Genomic DNA, 19,156 nt, shown 5'->3' on the forward strand with positions numbered 1-19,156 from the left:
AGTAGAATTAGGCAGTTGTGTCAGCTGTTTGGCCTTCGGGTATTCTTCCAAAAATCCTCTCCATTCTCCTCAGGTTTCAATCCCATGCAGATAGGCAAATTTGGGCGCCACATAAGTCTACCAGCTATATGATTAAATCTGCATATGATCTACTATGGCAACTCAAGAACAGAGACAGAAATGAATTTCCTTTGACAAAGTTGACTTGGAAAATAAAACTCCCCTTCAAAATTAGGTTCTTTCTCTGGCAGTGTTGTAAAGGACTTGTTCCTATTTCTGAGTTACTCGCATCCAAGGGTTTTGTTGTGGATAGCTCGTGTTCATTGTGTAATCATGGTGATGATTCTCAGTACCATATATTCTTGCAATGCCCTTTTGCACGGGCAATTTGGCTGCAATAACAACTACATGCCTTGGTAAATATTCTAGCTCTGTCTTTCTCCCAGTGTTTTCAGAATGTCTTGAAGTCTCTTATATCCTTAAGTAGACTCCTGACAAATGATTATATCATCAGGTTTGGAGCATCTTTATGGTGGATATGGAAATGTCGAAATGAAAGTCGATTTGATGGTTCTCAACCGGATATAAGACGTACTCTGCGTTCGATTAATGCACTAGTATCGAATGTTCTAAATTGGACTACAGTTTCGACGAATCAGTTTCACTCAAGAACTCTTCTTCCAGTATTTTGGAGTTTTCGAAGGAATGGATAGACAAAAATAAATACAGATGGGTCTTCGTTTGGTAATCCTGGTCCTAGTGGAGCTAGTTGTTTATTTCAACGGGATGATGGTTCTTTCATTTGTGCAGGGTCTGTTCCTATTCCTTATGCAACATCTTTGATGGCTGAAACTTTTGCTATTAGAATAACACTGCGCTTAGCTTCACAACTTAGAATTTCTCTAATAGTTGTTGAAATGGGTTCCAATTTCCTATGCGGCGATCTCCTTAATCATCAAAATAGCCAAGTTCCATGGGAAATTAAGGGAATTGTGGAAGATATATGGAAATTGATAAGTGGAATTCCACAAACTTTGATTAAACATTGTTATCGTGAGTGTAACTCTGGAGCAGATTGTCTTGCAAGAATGGGACCGACATGAGCTCAACAAACAGATTGGTCATCCTCTCATCAACTACATAATGAAAACTATCCTTTTCTCCCTGTTTATAGTGAACTTTGGTTCTCCACACCTCCATCTTTTCTATGTAATCTTTATATATATATATATATATATATATATATATATATATATATATATATATATATATATATATATATATATATATTATAGCTCTACCCTCTTCAATTGAGGAAGCGTTTCTAGAGTGTCTACGTGTCATGGCTAATTAAGAAAAAGTAGGAGATAAAATAGGAAATAAATATTTATCTTTATCCTTAGATATATACTATAGTTATACCCTCATTGAGACTCCAGTTTTTTCTAAACTCTATTACTAAATATAAAAAAGTATGATATAAATAAGAAAACAATCCCATCTAGAGTTTCACAGAATCTCCAACTTTTCCTAAATAATATAGCTAATTATGAAGAAAAAAAATAGGAGACGAAAAATTAAATTGCTAAAAACAATAATTTCTATCGAAAACGATTTTCCTAAAACCCTTTCGATTTGATGTATCATCCACTGTGTGATTTAGACATTTATTCAGTTAAGGATTCAAAAAATCACAATTACAACCACAATAATTACGACATATTCCAATTCCTTAGATATATATTATAGTTATACCCTCACCAATCTATTTTTTGGAACACTCGTAGGGACTCAAATTTTTTCTAAACTCTATTACTACTTATAAAAAAGTATGATATAAATAAGAAAATAATTCCATCTAAAGTTTCAGAGAGTCTCTAACTTTTCCTAAATACTATAACTAATTACCAAAAAATAATCTCATCTAGAGTTTCACAGAGTCTCCAACTTTTCCTAAACAATATAGCTAATTACGAAAAAAAATATGAGACAAAAAACTAAATTGCTAAAAACAATAGTTTCCACCGAAAACAATTTTTCTAAAACCTTTTCGATTTGATGCGGCATCCACAATGAGATTTAAACATTTATTCATAGTTAAGGATTCCAAAAATCACAATAATTATGACATATTCCAATTAAATTTATAAATTTATAAATTTTCAACACTATATATATTTTTAGAGAATTACTGATATATATATATATATATCAGTAATTCTCTAAAAAGTAACTATTTAAGTTAACTTAAAATAAGTACGAACGTAAAACTTCACCTACAAAATGAATTCAAACCTAATTTTTTGTGGTTATGAAACACTCACTATAATGATTGTCTTCCCAAAATTTCAGTTCATTTGGGAAGATAATTCGGCGGAATAACGAGATTCAATTAAAGTGAACGTTGGGCTTAAATAAATTATATATCAAACCAAAACAAATTACATGTGAAAAATTAAATTATACAAAAAATAATATCACAAAATATATAATAGAAAATGAAAAAAAAAATAACGGCAAAACAATAATGACAAATATTTTAAAACATATATAATATTGAATTAAACTAACATCAAAGAACAATTAATGGAGAACCGAAAAATGGATGCAAATGCATCGAACTAACCTCAGATAATATTTAACGAGAAATTGGAAACTTGATGTAAATGCAAGCATTAAACTAATCTTAAAAAATAATTAATAGAAAATCGGAATATGGATACAACTGCATTAAACTAACCTCAAAGAATAATTAACGGGAAAACAAAACTTGGAAGCAAATACATCAAATTAATATCAAAAAATAATTGTCGGGAAATCAGAAACTGGATGCAAATGCATTGAATTAACCCTCAAAGATTAAATTAATGGGAAATCGAAAACTGGATGCAACTGTATTGAACTAACCTCAAAGAAAAATTAATTATAAATTGGAAACATGATACAAATGAGTGGAACGAACCTTAAAGAATAATTAACGGGAAATCAGAAACCGGATACAATTGCACTGAACTAATCTTAAAAAATAAACTGGATGCAAATGTATTGAACTAACCTCAAGAAATACTTAACGAGAAATTGGAAACTGGATGCAAATTCATTGAATTAACCTCAAACAATAATTAACAGGAAATCGGAAACTAGATGCAAGTGCAACCTTATCAAATAATAAACGAGAAATCGGAAACTGTATGCAAATGTATTAAACTAATCTCACAAAATAATTAATCGGAAATCAGAAACTGGATGCAAATGCATTGAACTTATCTCAAAGAACAATTAACATGAAATTGAAAATTGGATGCAAATGTATTGAACTAACCACAAATAATAATTAACGAGAAATCAGAAACTAGATGCAACCACATTGAACGTACTAACCTAAAAAAAAATAACGGGAATCGGAAATTGGATTCAATTGTATTGAACTAACCTCAAAATATAAATAACGAAAAATCAGAAACTGAATGCAAATGCATTGAACTAACCTTAAAACATAGTTGGATTATATGTTGTGTTTTGCATTTAAAATTGTGTTTATCTTATCTCTTTCTGTATGATTGGTAAGTCCTTGCTATTCAAGTAGCTTCAATATATACGAACTTCGCCTTATTAGTCAATCTCACAAAACTTCAATCAAACTTCTATTATTAAACAACCAAATGAAGTTGAAGGATTTTATCAAATGTGAGTTTTTCTTTAATAGAGAGTGAGGTTTTCACATTATAAGAAATTTGGATAAGTGATCAATATAATATTAATATGTAATAGTTCTGCATATTTGCAAATATTTTTTAGAATAATTAATATAACAACACCCGTTCGTAGATAATCTTTGCAGATTTCACATAGTAAGTCATGCATAATTTAAAAAATAATTAACGGGAAATCGGGAACTGGATAATCTTTGATGATCCAATATAGTAAATCAAACATAATTTATTTTTTATGTCATGTTTGCAAGGACACTACAGATGGATCAATAGAAGTTTGTATTACACACCACATTGGATAATTAAAAGGAACTCGAAAACTAGATTCAAATACATAACTAAGCTAAAAGAGTAATTAACTGAAAATCGAAAATTTATGCAAATGCAATAAACTAAACTCAAAAAGTAATTAACTAGAAATCGAAAATTGGATGCAATTGCATTAAACTAACGTCAAAGAATAACTAACGGAAAATTAGAAATTGGATGTAAATCCTTGAAAAATATTTAATGGGAAATCTTAAACGGTATGCAAATATATTAAACAAACCTCAAATAATAATTAATGGAGAGCCAAAAACTGGATGCAAATGCATTGAATTAAACTCAAAAAATAATTAACAGAAAATCAAAAACCGAATGTAACTGCATTGAACTAACCTCATAGAATAATTTGTGGGAAATCAGAAACTAAATGCAAATATGCATTGAAATAACCTCAAAGAATAGTTAACGGGAAATCAGAAACCGGATGTAATTGCATCGAACCAACCTCAAAGCATAAATAATAAATTGGATGCAAATGCATTGAACTAACCTCAAGAAATAATTAAGGGAAAATCGGAAACTGGATGCAAATTCATTGAACTAACCTCAAACAATAATTAATTGGAAATCGGGAACTAGATACAAATGCAATCTTATCAAATAATAAACGAGAAATCGAAAACTGGATGCAAATGCATTAAACTAATCTCACGGAATAATTAATTAGAAATCAGAAACTGGATGCAAATGCATTGAACTTATCTCAAAGAACAATGTATTGAACTAACCACAAATAATAATTAACGAGAAATCGAAAGCTGGATGCAACTGCATTGAACTAACCTCAAAAATTAAATAACGGGAATTGGAAATTGGATACAACTGCATTCAACTAACCTCAAAATATAAATAATGGAAAATCAGAAACTGGATGCAGATGTATTGAACTAATCTCAAAGAGTAATTAACGGGAGATTGGAACCTGGATGCAAATGCATTGAACTAATCTCAAAGGCTAATTAACGAAACATCAAAATTGGATGCAACTGTACTGAATTAACCTTAAAGAATAACTAACGGGAAATTATAAAGTGGATGCAGTTGCACTGAACTAACCTCAAATAATAATTAACGGGAAATCGGAAACTTGATGCAACTGCATTGAACTAACCTCAAAGAATAATTCATGAGAAATTGGAAACTGAATGCAATGTACTACATTGAACTAACCTCAAAGAATAATTAATGGAAAATCATAAACTTGATGCAAATGCATTGAACTAATAACCCTAAAACATATTTGTATTATATGTATGGAGAATAAATGTCTCAACAAATATAGTTTTGCATTTTAAGTAGTGTTTATCATAATTTTGTTATTATGATTAAGAATGTCATGCTATTCAAGTAGCTTCAATATTATCTTTGTCACATTGAAAATTTTCACAAAACTTCAATCAAACTTCTATTATTAAATCTAACAACAAAAAGAAGTCGATGAGTTTTATCAAGGTTTGATGCTTCCTTTTTATAGAGAGCGGTGCAAGAAATTTGAATGACTGATTAATATAATTTTCATATCTCATAGCTATGCATAGTTGCTAATATTTTTTACAATAATTTAATATAACGACACCCGTTCGTAGGACGGGTTCGAAGACTCCAGTTTTTTCCAAACTCTATTACTATTTACTAATTACGAAAAAGTAGGATATAAATAAAGAACCAATCCCATCTAGAGTTTCACAAAGTCTCAAACTTTTCCTAAACAATATAGCTAATTATGGGGAAAAAAATATACAAAAAACTAAATTGCTAAAAACAATAGTTTCAACCAAAAATGATTTTCCTAAAACCCTTACACTACTAAAAAAAAGGGTTTTTATCTCGGTTCTAAAATTAGCCTTATCTCGGTTCTGCTGATAAGAGAGATAATATGTCCTGTAAATGAGATAATATGTCCTGTAATTTAGGTACTAACTATGAGTATAAATCTGTTATCTCACCTCTTACTTAACCGAGATAAAATATATGGATTTTACCACTGGTGGATAGGAACTGATATAATAGGAAATTTCATTTATCTCACCATTGTGGAACAGATATAATAGAAAATTTTATTTATCTCACCATTCTAAAACTGATATAATAGGAAATTTAATTTATCTCACATTGAACTGATATAATTGATATTAAACCAAATATCTCGGCACTCAAATGATATAATAGCTATTATACCAAATATCTCGGCACTAAAATGATATAATAGCTATTATACCAAATATCTCGGAATAAATTAAAGAAAACAGAAATCCTAAAAAAAAATAGAAGTCCAAAAAAAATTGAACTCCCGCTCTACAGTACTCTTTATCTCGATCAGGAATATCGATATCATTCACGAACTCATGATAATGGCAACTGCCATTCTAATCCCAAGTATCTCGCTCTTTGCTATCGGTTCGTTTATTTTTAATCCCAACTATCTCGCTCGATCTCCACTATATATCTCTTCAATTCGTGTATTTTTAATCCAGCTATCTCGCGCGCTCTCCACTATCCGTGTATTTTGCCCTCTTCACCTCTCGCACGACTCAGAAATAATTCAAGTTCCACTACCCATTTCAACTCGCCAGGTTTAACAACTCTTACGGGTTTTCGTGTACTAAAATTATCTTAGATTAAGCTAGGAGATTATATAGTGTTCAAAACTAGTCAGATTTTTGAAAATTCATGTATAAATAAGTTAGTGCCTAACCTTTATAAACTGATTTGCAGTTTTACATCAGCTATTCATTCCTTGTTAAAACAAATTGATCCGAGGAGGTTCTCGGGTCAGTCCTGTTTTGCCTCAACTTGATTTGCTTTTGAGCAGGTATTACTCTTTATCTTTTTTCGATAAGGCCTTATTGTACATAGCGAGCTTTTTTTTTTTGTATCTATGACTATATCAAGCTAGTGTTATTATTTAAGGTAACGTGATTGCACACAAATAGTCGATGAGAGTATGAGACCAAACAGATTCTTCCGATTAACTGAAATTGAACTTATTCCACCGGGCCGGATTGTCTTCATTATTTAAAATAAGAATCATTCATTCTATTTCCAGTTAAATGCATGCCTTTTCCTTGGTATTTGAACTTCGCGCTTCAGAACACCCAATCGGAGTTAAGAATAGATCCAGGCAGCTGTAGTATTAGAACAAATAGTGCTATCGATAAGCTTGTTAACGAAGTTGCCCTCCATAAGACGAAACGAACTTTGTATCTAATAACATGATTAATGTAAACATTGGTCGCTAGTGGAAGCAATGAGGCATTGATGTACAAATGGTCGGTCACCCGAGAATTTAGAGTTCGGCCACCCAAAGTCAAATACTACTTTTAAATGTCGAAAGCTACCTTTTGCACAACCCCTAGTCTTCTTATGTGGTCTTGGATTTCGCACCACACAATGAGGCTATGGTTCTTTTTTTTTGCAAAGTATCGGACCCTTCATTTGATATTCAAGACAACTCTAATGTCTCTGATTATACTTTTATATATAGGCTCAGACAAAGTGGGGAAGCAGATCCTGGAACTTGACTCTAAACTACTTGTAGGACTTGTCATTTCGGGTAACAGTTTTACATTTGATTTTTTTCATAATAGTTTTATTGTAGCATCAATGATGGATTTCAAACATAAAATCTTCATTATATGGTAGTAATCGGTTTAAGTACTTCCAAGAAATTAATGTTTGAATCAGTAAATTGAAAACTTATATTTGAGATGGAAATTGGACTTATGAGATCATCCCCAATGGTAAATCTTAAGCATAATTCCAGTGGTTCATACTTGCTAGAGACCTATGCCCGTACCATCTTGCTTGAGAAGAGATAGTGTAAGAAATTTAATCCACTTAAGACACACATTAACCAAGAGAACCGCCGAGATGGTAATGATTCAAGTTGCTACCGGATAGCCATGGTGTGTTCTTGGAGGTACCTGTGATGTCACTGACTACCAAAACAAGAACTGAAATGAGGTAGTACCCCATTGCCAATGAAGCCCATGACAAAGATTACCATGGCCAAAGACTGATTCTTGCGGTGCCTCTGTGAAGAAGAATTCCAAGAACCCCACCAAAGGTGAACAAGTCACCAACCAAGAAACAAGTATCTTGCAAAGCCACCTAGAAGAATGTGATTGGTAATGGATCATTGAGTCAAGTAGACTGAATGAGTAGCCACCCTCTTTTCGCTTGACTTCAACCAAAGCTGCGATTGCCATTGCAATGATAGATAGTACCAACCCAAAGTACCAATTAGTTTACAAGTGAGATATTCCCATCTCGGTTTTCGTTGCTTTCCTAGCAAATGGGATGATGAGATGGTCATAGAGCGGCGCGAGGATTATGATGAATAGAATAGGGAAGACAGGAAGGGAGGCAGGTGGAACCTTCAAGGATCCAACCTTTGTGTCCATTGTCACTGCTTGTTCCACAGAGAAGGTGGATAGCTGGGCTAGACAGCAGTTAAACATGATGGTGCAAGCAAAGATGGGAAGAATTTTGACCAATACTTTAACCTCTTCTACATCCTCCACAGAGCATTCTAGTACACGGTAAATAGGCTTGTTTTTTCTCGCTTTTTTTGAAAAACTTGAGACCTTGGGTAAGGGAGTGAGTTTGAAGATTTTCTTTCGTCTTTCGTTCTTCTTCTTTCCCCCGTGGCTGTGTTGGGTACATTAGGTGTGTGTTCATGCTTCCAATTGCATTACTTGGACTCTTACTTAAGCATGTTGTGGAAGTTGCTTGCCCGGTAACACCTATTCCAAAGGAAGTGTGGCATCATTATTACTTGAAGAAGGATGCAACTTAAGCAACATGGTATGCACAAAATGGTAATGGTTTCGGTAAGAGCTTAGTAGAAGAGCAAGATTTGTTCAGACGATCTCAAACGTTAGTAATAAGGCGGTATTGTAGTCTTACACTCTTACAACATGATGTAGTACTAGCTTTGAATGAGGCTTACCTTGGCTATGGTTGTTAGAGGACTTCCTGTAGGAATCTTATTATTGTAAGTAGTAGAGCCAGCAAGGAAGATAGGTATTGACGGCAATATTGTCACAGGTTGAGATTCAAAACCCCATTCCCATCCTTTATTGTCTTCAATCCATACAACCAATGTTATCGCTCTCAGCGACCCAATTTGTGATTACCGGGGTCCGTGACCGATGGATCCGAAATAGGATATCTGGTGGAATGGTAGGCATTCTAGCAGGGGCCGTCCACATGAACTGGGTAGGAGGGGGATGAACACCGTGAACCGAGAGCCGACAAAGGAGGGGATGAACATCTTATTTGGGAGCAAAGAAGATTACCCTTTCTGTAATATGTTTGCTTTCATTAATCTTCTCATTGGAATATCAGTAGTTTACCTCATTTTGCTTGGTAATTCATAGCTTTGCAATCTATGTTACTTTATTGCAATCTGTTAAAATTGCAACCCTCATAAGTTTAGCTTTCAGGGTAAACTTCTGCCCTTGCAACTTGGTTTTACGTAAGTTGAGAATGCAAGGTTTTCGTCATGAAATTTTGTATTTGGGTAGTAGAACCATTTGATATGCTTTCTCAATTGTAAATAGGTTCACTCTTGTTTTTTCAGCTTGTTTATTGCCATTGTTATATCCTAAGTAGTGAATTAGCGGCTAAACATTTTATTTGCTAAATAGTATGCCTTTGTTTTGCTGACAATCAAACCTATCATGGAAAAATGATAAAGTCAAACTCTTTAAGGTGTTCATTTTGGCTTTGTAGGTTTTGGATCATCACTTTCAGTTAGAAGATTCTGGAGATAGCTAGCTTTCAAGGATTTGGAGATTCTTTTAGTTTTCTTAGGTTAAATGTTATTGAAATCACCTTTTGGCTAGTGATTACTTTTATTACTTGACGTAGTTATTACTTTTATTCGTATTCGACATATAAGACTTTTTTCTTAGTAAATAAATTCTTGTAAGGAATTTATGTATGCCATATTGCTTGTATTAATTGTTTTGATGATCAATGTGATGGTGGTAAGGGAAATCTTATACTAATACTATGTCCATGCAAACTATGCGGGAATGTCAAGAAATTGTTGAAAGTTATACTACATGGACATGGCATGTTGATACAGGTCAGTTTCTTCTCTCTTTTATTTCCTTGGAGGAAGACTGCAAAAAAGCACAAGAAAGCTATGCCAGGCGTGAAGGAAGACTGAAAAAGCGCTTTGCCGCACCCCATATGGCTTCTACTCCCTTCAGCTTCATGGAGCCCTACACAAAACTATACTACCAAACAGGCAGAGGTCTCAGCCTCTTAGGTATGTTGTTGTAGTCCTAGCATCCTCCTAATCTAATAATTTACTCTTTGCTTCACAAAGACTGGTATTAGAAGCGATATACTAATGCATAACTTTTCGGTGTTGCCTATAATGCATGGTTCAAGCCGATCGAGCCCGGAAGTCTGTCAATTTAACCTCTAATCTCGCCTTGCATGAGATGTGGCCTCAGATATTGATAGCATTTGAAGTCGCGGTCTTTGGGTCCATGAGAATTTTTGGCTTAGGTACATCGTATTTCGTTCTCGATTGCCTATTGTTGGAAAATGACGGTTTAAGAAAGAAGAGTCACCGAAATCAAAGACTTCTTATATTTTCAATAATCTTCCGGCCACGCACACCATTGCAACGGGGAGGTACCTACTTTTTGTGCAAGCGAAAATTTGTCTAGTCGAGGATTTCAACCGTAAGCTGCTGCGGACCGCCAAGCCGCCAAGATGGTAAATGTTTCTACAAATCGAAGCACCATCTACCTCATCCGTTTCGAGCCATTTATTGTTGCTTCTTTGAAGTTCGCCGCTTGTGGCGCCCTTGGGATCACAATCTACTCAAGTTATTCCTTCTGTGGCACCAAATGTTGTTGGAGGTCACTCTCCTATGGCATCTGTCACTCCCTCACATGCTACGATCACCGGGAATGGAGTTTCTATTGTTGTGCTGGCAAACACTACATTGACATATTGACCTGTTTAGTCCTCTTGAATTTTACACACTGTTGGAAGTGAATTTTGGATAATCGTAGTTTGTCAAGCTTTGTTTATGGTTTGGTTTCGGAATACTTCGTGAATTTACTTCCTCAAGATGTTGCAAATTCTCGCCGATGTAGCCTCTCGCTCGGGATCCGGAGGTACTTTCGGTTAAACTCTCTTATCGGATGCCTTCTTATGCCGAAAAAGACCGATTAAATTATCTGTTTCCCTTTGCGAAGTCAATAAGTATACAAAATAGACAAGCATCATTTGTACTATCTTCTTAGGGATGGTATATGGTTTCATATGGATCTTTTTATTTCTCTACTTGCAATGGAGTTTAAAGCACTTGATCCTATTAATCTAATAGTTATAGTGATTAGTTTGCTAATTTAACTTGCAATCGCGTATCATGCTGATGTTTTTACTTTTAGCAGGAAGCAAAAAAGGGTATGGCAGTTGCTGGAAAAATAAATATTCCATAAGAGCGAACTTGTGTTTCTTTGCCAATATAGTACTCCATCATGTACTCTGCAACTTCTGCCCATACTGGCGTTGCAATAGCTTTAGGAGAAGCTATTTGAGAGAGTTTGTTTTAAAGTACTTTGTTCTAGCCGAGGAGCGATGAACCGCAACTTCTTCGAATCGCTTTTTTGTCAAGTTTGGGTTATGGAATGGCGATCTAATGGAGTTGCGGTGGATAAGGCGCGTTGTGAATCCTGTAGGTTTTGAGGTTGCTGTATCACAAGAACTGAGTGATACTAGAGAGATGATTACTAGTATACATGACAGAGTAGCAGAGACTGTTGCAACCATGCTACTCCACTGGAGGAAAAGTCAGTTGATGATGAACCTTTGGTTTATGCTAGTAAACAGGTGCTTGCTTAGGATTCTCCTTTTATAGCACTGAATTAAAAATAAAGTAGAAAATACCTTTTTATAGTTGACTTGTACAGACTAAAAGAAGTTTTCGTTATGTATCCTTTTAGGAGGCAAATATTGCGTTTAAAGAACTTTTGGAATCTGCGAATGTTGAGCCTAATTGAGCCGGGAACAGTATATTTATCTCTTCCCAATATTTCAGTTTCTAGATGTGCACTTTGATTTAATGATGAAATCAAAATATTACAGCCATGAGAGTAATATTTAATGACAAAAGGGCGTGAAGCAGATGAAAACCCATAACTCTTCTTATCTGCCCAAGACCAAGAGAGGAAACAAAGGGCAAGTAAACTCGAGCGGCTACCTCTAAAACCCTAGTACTTCGTCTCCAAAATCTTATCCATAAAAAAAAAAAGAAGATGGCGTCTGCTAATGCCCTCACCACTTCATCCATCCTCCAATTCCCAACTCAGGGAAGCCTTAGTAATAGGACAAATCAGAGGCAGAAGCTCAATTGTAGACCATTTACTGCGAGAAAAGCAACCAGGTTTGTTGTACGTGCAAATGCTAAGGAAATTGCTTTTGGTCAGGCTTCAAGGACAACTCTTCAGGCTGGAATTGATAAGCTTGCTGATGCCGTTGGTGTTACCCTTGGTCCTAGAGGAAGGAATGTTGTGTTGGATGAATATGGTAGCCCAAAAGTGGTGAATGACGGGGTAACAATTGCTCGGGCAATTGAACTTGCAGATCCTATGGAAAATGCTGGTGCAGCTCTCATAAGGGAGGTTGCAAGTAAAACAAATGACTCACCGGTGATGGGACAACGACAAAGATCTCTGTTCTTGCACGAAAATCATTAAATTAGGGTATTTGAGTGTTACATCCGGTGCAAATCCTGTCTCGATTAAGAAAGGAATTGATAAGACTATACATGGTCTAGTGGCAGAGCTAGAGAAGAAAGCAAGCATTTAATAAGGTAAGCCTTCACAATGATGGTTCTTCATTTTCTTTTTCTTCTACGCTTCTCTTTGTTTCTCGTCATCAGTGATATCGTAATTACTTGTACTTTTGTATTTTAGTACTTGGGTCAAAGGAAAAAAGCAGGGAAGCCGAGGAAAGACGCATTAAACAAAAAAAGTCTCGAGAAGAATTCACGAAAATGCTAGAAGTAAGACGGATAGTACTCCCAAATCTATTATTTTCAACAATAAGATGGGAAACTAATTGATACTTTTGCTTGACAGGAGTCCAAAGAACTAACATCGTCTACAAGATGGAGGTTTGTCTTCTCTCTTAAGTAGCACTGATTTTTCGTGTTGATAGTGAAGTTTGCTATAAAATTGAAACCTTTCAACGTATTTCATGCTGTTATTCGTATTTTGAGACGGTATAAGCAGAGTACTATTTAAATGTAATGTCACTTATAACGCTCTATATGAATTGTTTCATTATTATCTAGCAAAGCAATATCCATGTTTGAGGATGACGAGCGATTCAAGGCTATTGAACGTCCTAGAGATCGCGAGGATCTTTTTGAAAACTATTTGTCGGAACTTGAGAAAAAGGCAAGTTTTACTTGTTATCAAATTTCTCTATGTTTGAATGATGTGATTTCTCCTCATGTGGTCTTTAATTCAGTATATTCCACCTATCTAAGTTTTACTTTACAAGACATCTTCCATCGCTCCAGGTCTATTGAAGGTCATATGTTGTGTTAAGTTGCATGTTTTCAAATTTTCAAACCCATCTTATACTTTGTGTTCTAGTCTTTACCTTACTTTCTTTATTTACTCAAGTCATTTGGTATTCCTTGCTAATTTTGAGTCACAAGACATGCTTTTTCATCCACTTCACCGACAATCTTGTTCTAAGAAGGTTGAGAAACAAGTGCTCACTTTTATTCTCATCGACATAACCGAACAAAGAAGCAAGCGCAGCCTTGTCCAGCCGAGTCCAATCATCGGACAAGAGCAAGTTTAAGCTATTATATTTTGAAACGGAGGATAACGGTGGATTAAGCCCGCATTGCAGGGAGGAGAGCGCAAAAAAATAGGAAAATGTACCTCACCGATGTATTTTCTTGGTTTTCCCCTGTTTACCGGTTGGATCAAGCGATCAATTCGGTGGCAGCAACAAAGGATCCCCGATCTCGCTTTCCTTAAAAATTGGACGGATTTCAGCCATGTGAAATATCCGAGCTAAAAAGCAGGCACCCATGTATTTTCTGTTTATGGTCGGTTACGCTTACTTGATCTTTGGGAAATGGTACTTTTTGGATTGAAAGATTAATTCGTATTCTTAGCCTTTCGGCCGTTTTCTTAATCTTTTGGAATGGTATCTGAAATCTTCGGTCATTATTATCATGATGGTGACAACTTCTTTAAAAGTGCAAGCTACGTAATAGAAGTTCTTTGTCTTTGGACCTTTTTAAGAAAAGGATAAACTTCGAGTATCGTGGAAGCTCGAATCTTGACTAAAAGGGTGGAACTATACAAGTTTGAAACCGAGTATAGAGAGGTTAAATTTTTTTAAATAGGCACTCCTTCTATCCTGTATAGATAAGTTCATTCTCACATTTGTTCTCGCATAGCGGTGTTGGCACAATTCACGAGATGACCGGTGAGATATGCACAGAAATGCAAGCCGTGAGTTTACCTTCACTCTTCATCTTGGATTTCATAGTCTTATGAATTGTTCCACATCATTGACTATTGAACTGGAGCAACTACATTTTTACTTGATCGCTACGTATTTACTTATATAGATTGATGAACTATCAAACAAAGAAACACAATCCATGCCTCCTACTCAACCTCCCTCCTCAAACGGTTCGAAAGTAGTAGCAAAAGCAGTGATTCCTTCAAAGAATCCAACTTAGAAACGATTTCCACTACCCATTTCAACTCCACGATAGGTCGCAACTTCACCGCTTTGCAAGACGGAGTGAAGCCGATGATCAAAGAATCAATCTCGCAGATGGATGAGGGGTGGACTGAAAAACCGTCATCTCCGGCATCTCAAGAAAGAAAGACCATCGAGGCAGTAACAATCTCTTTATTTTGCAAGCTTCACGTATTTTTGTATTGACTTACGGATTAGTTGATAACTTTTCTTGTAATCCACTTTGTTTCTAGTGTATATACTTTGTCTCCGCTATTTAAATTGAATGTCTTTCAATCTTTGAGACTCATTATTTCTTTTATCCGATATACCACTCGGACTCCGCTGAAAATCTCAAGGTACTTTATTTGCAATATGCAAAGTTGGAGGAGGATTATGGTCTTCTTGGCGCGCAATGAAGGTCTATGATCAAGCTGCAAAGATCGCTGTTCCCGATAATGAGAAGATGAGCATGTATGAAATTTACATTGCTTTCGTCTTTGCAGAGATCTTTGGTGTCCCCAAAATAAGAGAGATCTATGAGGTAACGCCTATTCACTTCTACCTTATTTAGTTGATGCAAACATCTTCATGTATCTTCTTTGAATATTTTGCTAATATTCGATGTCTAAAAATGTAAACCAAACTTCAATTTTTTCTTGGGCCTTGTCATGGTAGGTACTTTGTGACACAAATTTCCTAGTTCCATAAAACAAACCTGATAAATATTCATGAAATTTGTAAAGCATTGCCTTTCATTCATTCATATCATATTGCGTGTTGGGATTTCGCCAATTGCCCAAGATTCAAAACAGCTCCGTCCCAACAAACCCCCGTGGTAGTTTTCAACTTTTCATATTGCATTGGGCTTTGGCCCATGGCCAAAGCTCTCTCGATATGCTTGATCTGTTTCTTTATCTTGAAATCATGTTTGCTTCTTTCTTGCATGTGGTCGGTGCATTATGGTGTGGGTGTCAGTCTTTTGCTATGACATTTTTCATCTTGCTAACTGTGACTAATAGTGTTTTTTGTATTTCTTACAACAAGCAATTGAATCTGGGCTACCGGATAAAGATGTTAAAGTTATGTGCATGAAGTATGCCGAACTGGAGAAGAGCTTAGGAGAGATTGATCGAGCTCGAGCAATATATAATTTCTCGTCTCAATATGCTGATCCAAGGTAAATGCTGATTTTTGGACTAAGTGGCACGACTTTGAGGTGCAACATGGTAACGAGGACACATTTAGGGAGATGCTTCGGATGAAGCGCAGTGTGTCTGCTAGCTACAGCCAGGTTTGTTTATACTCCATTTGGATCTGTAACATAAACGAAACAGAAATTTGCTACGATGATTTAATTGGTAAGCATATCCTTGTTAGCGTCGTGGCATAATAGATTCGATCTCATCGTAAAAGAATAGGATCAGATTATCCACCACGGATGATAATGAACACTATTGATGGTCCCAACTCCCATCCATCTTAATCCCTTTTTTTTATCCCATCACTAAAAAATACATTTCCCGGCAGCAGAAGTGAGTAGAAATGGATGTTATGACAATCTTTCTCATGACACCTTTCTCCTGAATTGCTCCAGTTATATATTTAGGGTGGATCGGATCAACCATTATGTTCGATTCGACTACATAGGTTTTAAAATCGGTGTAAAGGCATCTTCCTTGTCGGATATCTTTGATTCCTCGACTAACCTTCTTTTCCTCACTGTTTTCATCTTCTTGCGCATTACATTTTATTCTCCCGAGTATCCGATGCAAAAAGACCGAAATTGAACCCGAAGAAACTGTGGACACTCACGAAGCGTCTTTGGGGTTCCCAAAGACGAAATGGCAGCTCTAGAAAGGCAATTTGCTCAAGAATCCAATAACACAGCATCCAAAGATGGCAGTAGAAAACTAGGGTTTGTGAGTGCTGGAGTGGAATCTCAAACGGGGGTAATATGAACACCGGATGGTGGAAGGAAAGTTACAGACAATGTTGAAGACATTGATTTGCCTGAAGGTAGTGATGGCGAGGACGATGACAAAATTGAAATTGCGCACAAAGATGTTCCTGCTGCGGTGTTTGGCGACTTGGTGAACAAGGTGGAAGAAAACAATAAGGATGGAGATGAAGAAACTTATAGTAAGCTTGGTGCCCTTGAAAGAATCAAGAGGCAGAGACAGGGTTAGTTCTTCTATAAGGCAAGTGTTATTGCAAATTTTGGTCTTATCTTGCTGAACTACTTGGTCTCACAATCGATATGTTTGTATTTCATGCTTAGAGTATGTTTTCTCCTGTAAACAAGCTTTAAACACCTGGAACACTGTACTGCGTTGCATTACAAGTATCTGTTAACTATTTATTTCTTACTTCCTAACCACTAATTATTGATTAATCACTGGATGGTTGATGTTGTAGTTAGCAATTAGAATGCAAGAATCACATGAAAATGGTGTTTGAATATGAAGCATGTGAACATATTTTTGTTTCTGATTTTATATGAAGTATATTTTTTCAGTTTCTTAAATTAGCTTTGTGATCGTGGGTGGTGGGTATGCATCAAGTGGAGCCTCTCGCCCAAAATGTCCAAAGGCGATGAATACTTTATCAACACAACAGTGAGTCATATGTTCATACCCATCAGCATTTTGTCGTTGATTACTTATGCAATTTGGTGTCAGAATTTTTTCTTTTATTGTAGATTTATGTTGGAGGATTAGATCCAAGTGTCAGTCTTGAAGATCTCAGGCAGACATTTCCTCAGTATGGAGAGACTACATCTGTGAGAATTCCTGGTGGGAAAGGATTTGGGTTTGTCGAATTTGCCAACAGGTATGGGGAATTATGTCAGCATGTATAATGAAATGCAAATCGATCACTTGCCTATGGTTTAATTCTTTAGCTAACAAGTGATCTGCCATTTCTTCATTATTCTTGCGTAAATGTAATGAGGAGGCATTCTTTGAAGCTTCATACAACCGACGGAATACCTTAGGTTTGGGAGTCGTGGATTCTCAAAAAAAATTAGTAGGAAATTCAAAGAAGAACCATCTCAGAAGGAGGAAATTCAATAGGAACCATCTGTCTCCTTTGCTGAATATATAGAGAAAGGTTAAAAAAATGTTTTATTATAGTTCGAAGAATAGTAGTTGATACAATATTTGAGTTTCTATAAATAAATGATTGATCACTAGTACTCTTTGAAAGTTAAGATCATGTTTGACATTGTTCTTTCTTATCTTAATGAAATAAGTTCTCCAAAGAATTTACTTATGTTGGGTTGCTTTTGTTAATTGGTGTTGATGTTTATGAATATGCAAAGGGAATGTGGTGGTTTGGGACAAATTTTTATTTGCTGGTTAATTGTCATGAGCAATACCAGCAAAAAATGACAAAGGGTGAGATAAAAGGTTGTCCAACAATCTCCCTTTCCAAAAGAATTTATCACGGTTATTTTTTGATATTATCTCGGTTTCAATAAAAAAAACATCTCAGTTTTCTTCTATACTAATTGGTTTCAATCAACAATTTATCTCGGTTTTATTCTATATAATATCGGTTTTATTTAGAAAACCGAGATAATATATTTAGATAAGATGTCAGACTTCTGAGATAATTTAGTAGTTTATTATCTCGGTTTTGTAGAACTCTATTACCTCAGTGGATTTTACCTCGGTTGTTTTTTTCTAGAAAACCGAGATAAAAACTCTAACATCTCACCTTTTAGTTGAGCTTATAAGCCCTTTTTTTAGTAGTGTTACGTGACAAATAATAGTTTCCACACTAATCTCAGGTGAAGTTCAATATAACAAAGTTTCTTTCTAGAAAATGACAATGAAACTATGAAAAAACAAAGAAAAAAATAAATTGAGCTGCTTGAACATTTACTTTATGCATTTGTTAACCACACATGTGATTGGAGAAAAAAAATAAACTAATCATAAAATAAGTAACAGTACGGGTGTACACCCAAAACAAATAAAATTGTATTGTATGCACTATATATATGGGACTAACAAATAAAGTTGGATCAATTTTATGTGTCATCCACTGTAGGATTTAGACATTTAGTCATAGTTAAGGATTTCAAAAACTACAATTCCGACCACAATAATTACGACATATTCCAATTAAATTTCTGAATTTTATAATTTCCAATTTTAGCGGAATAACGAGATTCAATTAAAACGGACATTGACTTAAATAAATTATATAACTATTTATTTAGTTAAAGTGGACGTTGGGCTTAAATAAATTCTATACCAAACCAAAACAAATTACATGTGGAAAATTAAATTATACAAAAAATAACATCACAAAATATATAATAAAAAATAAAAAATAATAATAATGACAAACTAATAATG

The 19,156-nt window shown here is 35.1% G+C and overlaps 2 long non-coding RNA genes and 1 pseudogene across 2 annotated transcripts in view; 2 read left to right on the forward strand and 1 right to left on the reverse strand.

Annotated features, from left to right (window-relative positions):
• The window catches only part of LOC147516065 (uncharacterized), a 48,241-nt gene that overhangs the window by 3,510 nt on the left and 25,575 nt on the right, over positions 1-19,156 (forward strand). The gene's annotated exons all lie outside the window — the stretch shown is intronic.
• Positions 7,825-9,159, reverse strand: LOC147516066 (protein NRT1/ PTR FAMILY 4.6 pseudogene; annotated as a pseudogene).
• LOC147516067 (uncharacterized) lies at positions 13,021-13,574 on the forward strand. The gene is made up of 3 exons (XR_015213573.1): positions 13,021-13,077; positions 13,154-13,188; positions 13,369-13,574. It is a non-coding gene; the product is annotated as an uncharacterized LOC147516067 (long non-coding RNA).

This window comes from Coptis chinensis, chromosome 2 (assembly GCF_015680905.1).
Source record: "Coptis chinensis isolate HL-2020 chromosome 2, ASM1568090v1, whole genome shotgun sequence".
Lineage (NCBI taxonomy): Eukaryota > Viridiplantae > Streptophyta > Magnoliopsida > Ranunculales > Ranunculaceae > Coptis > Coptis chinensis.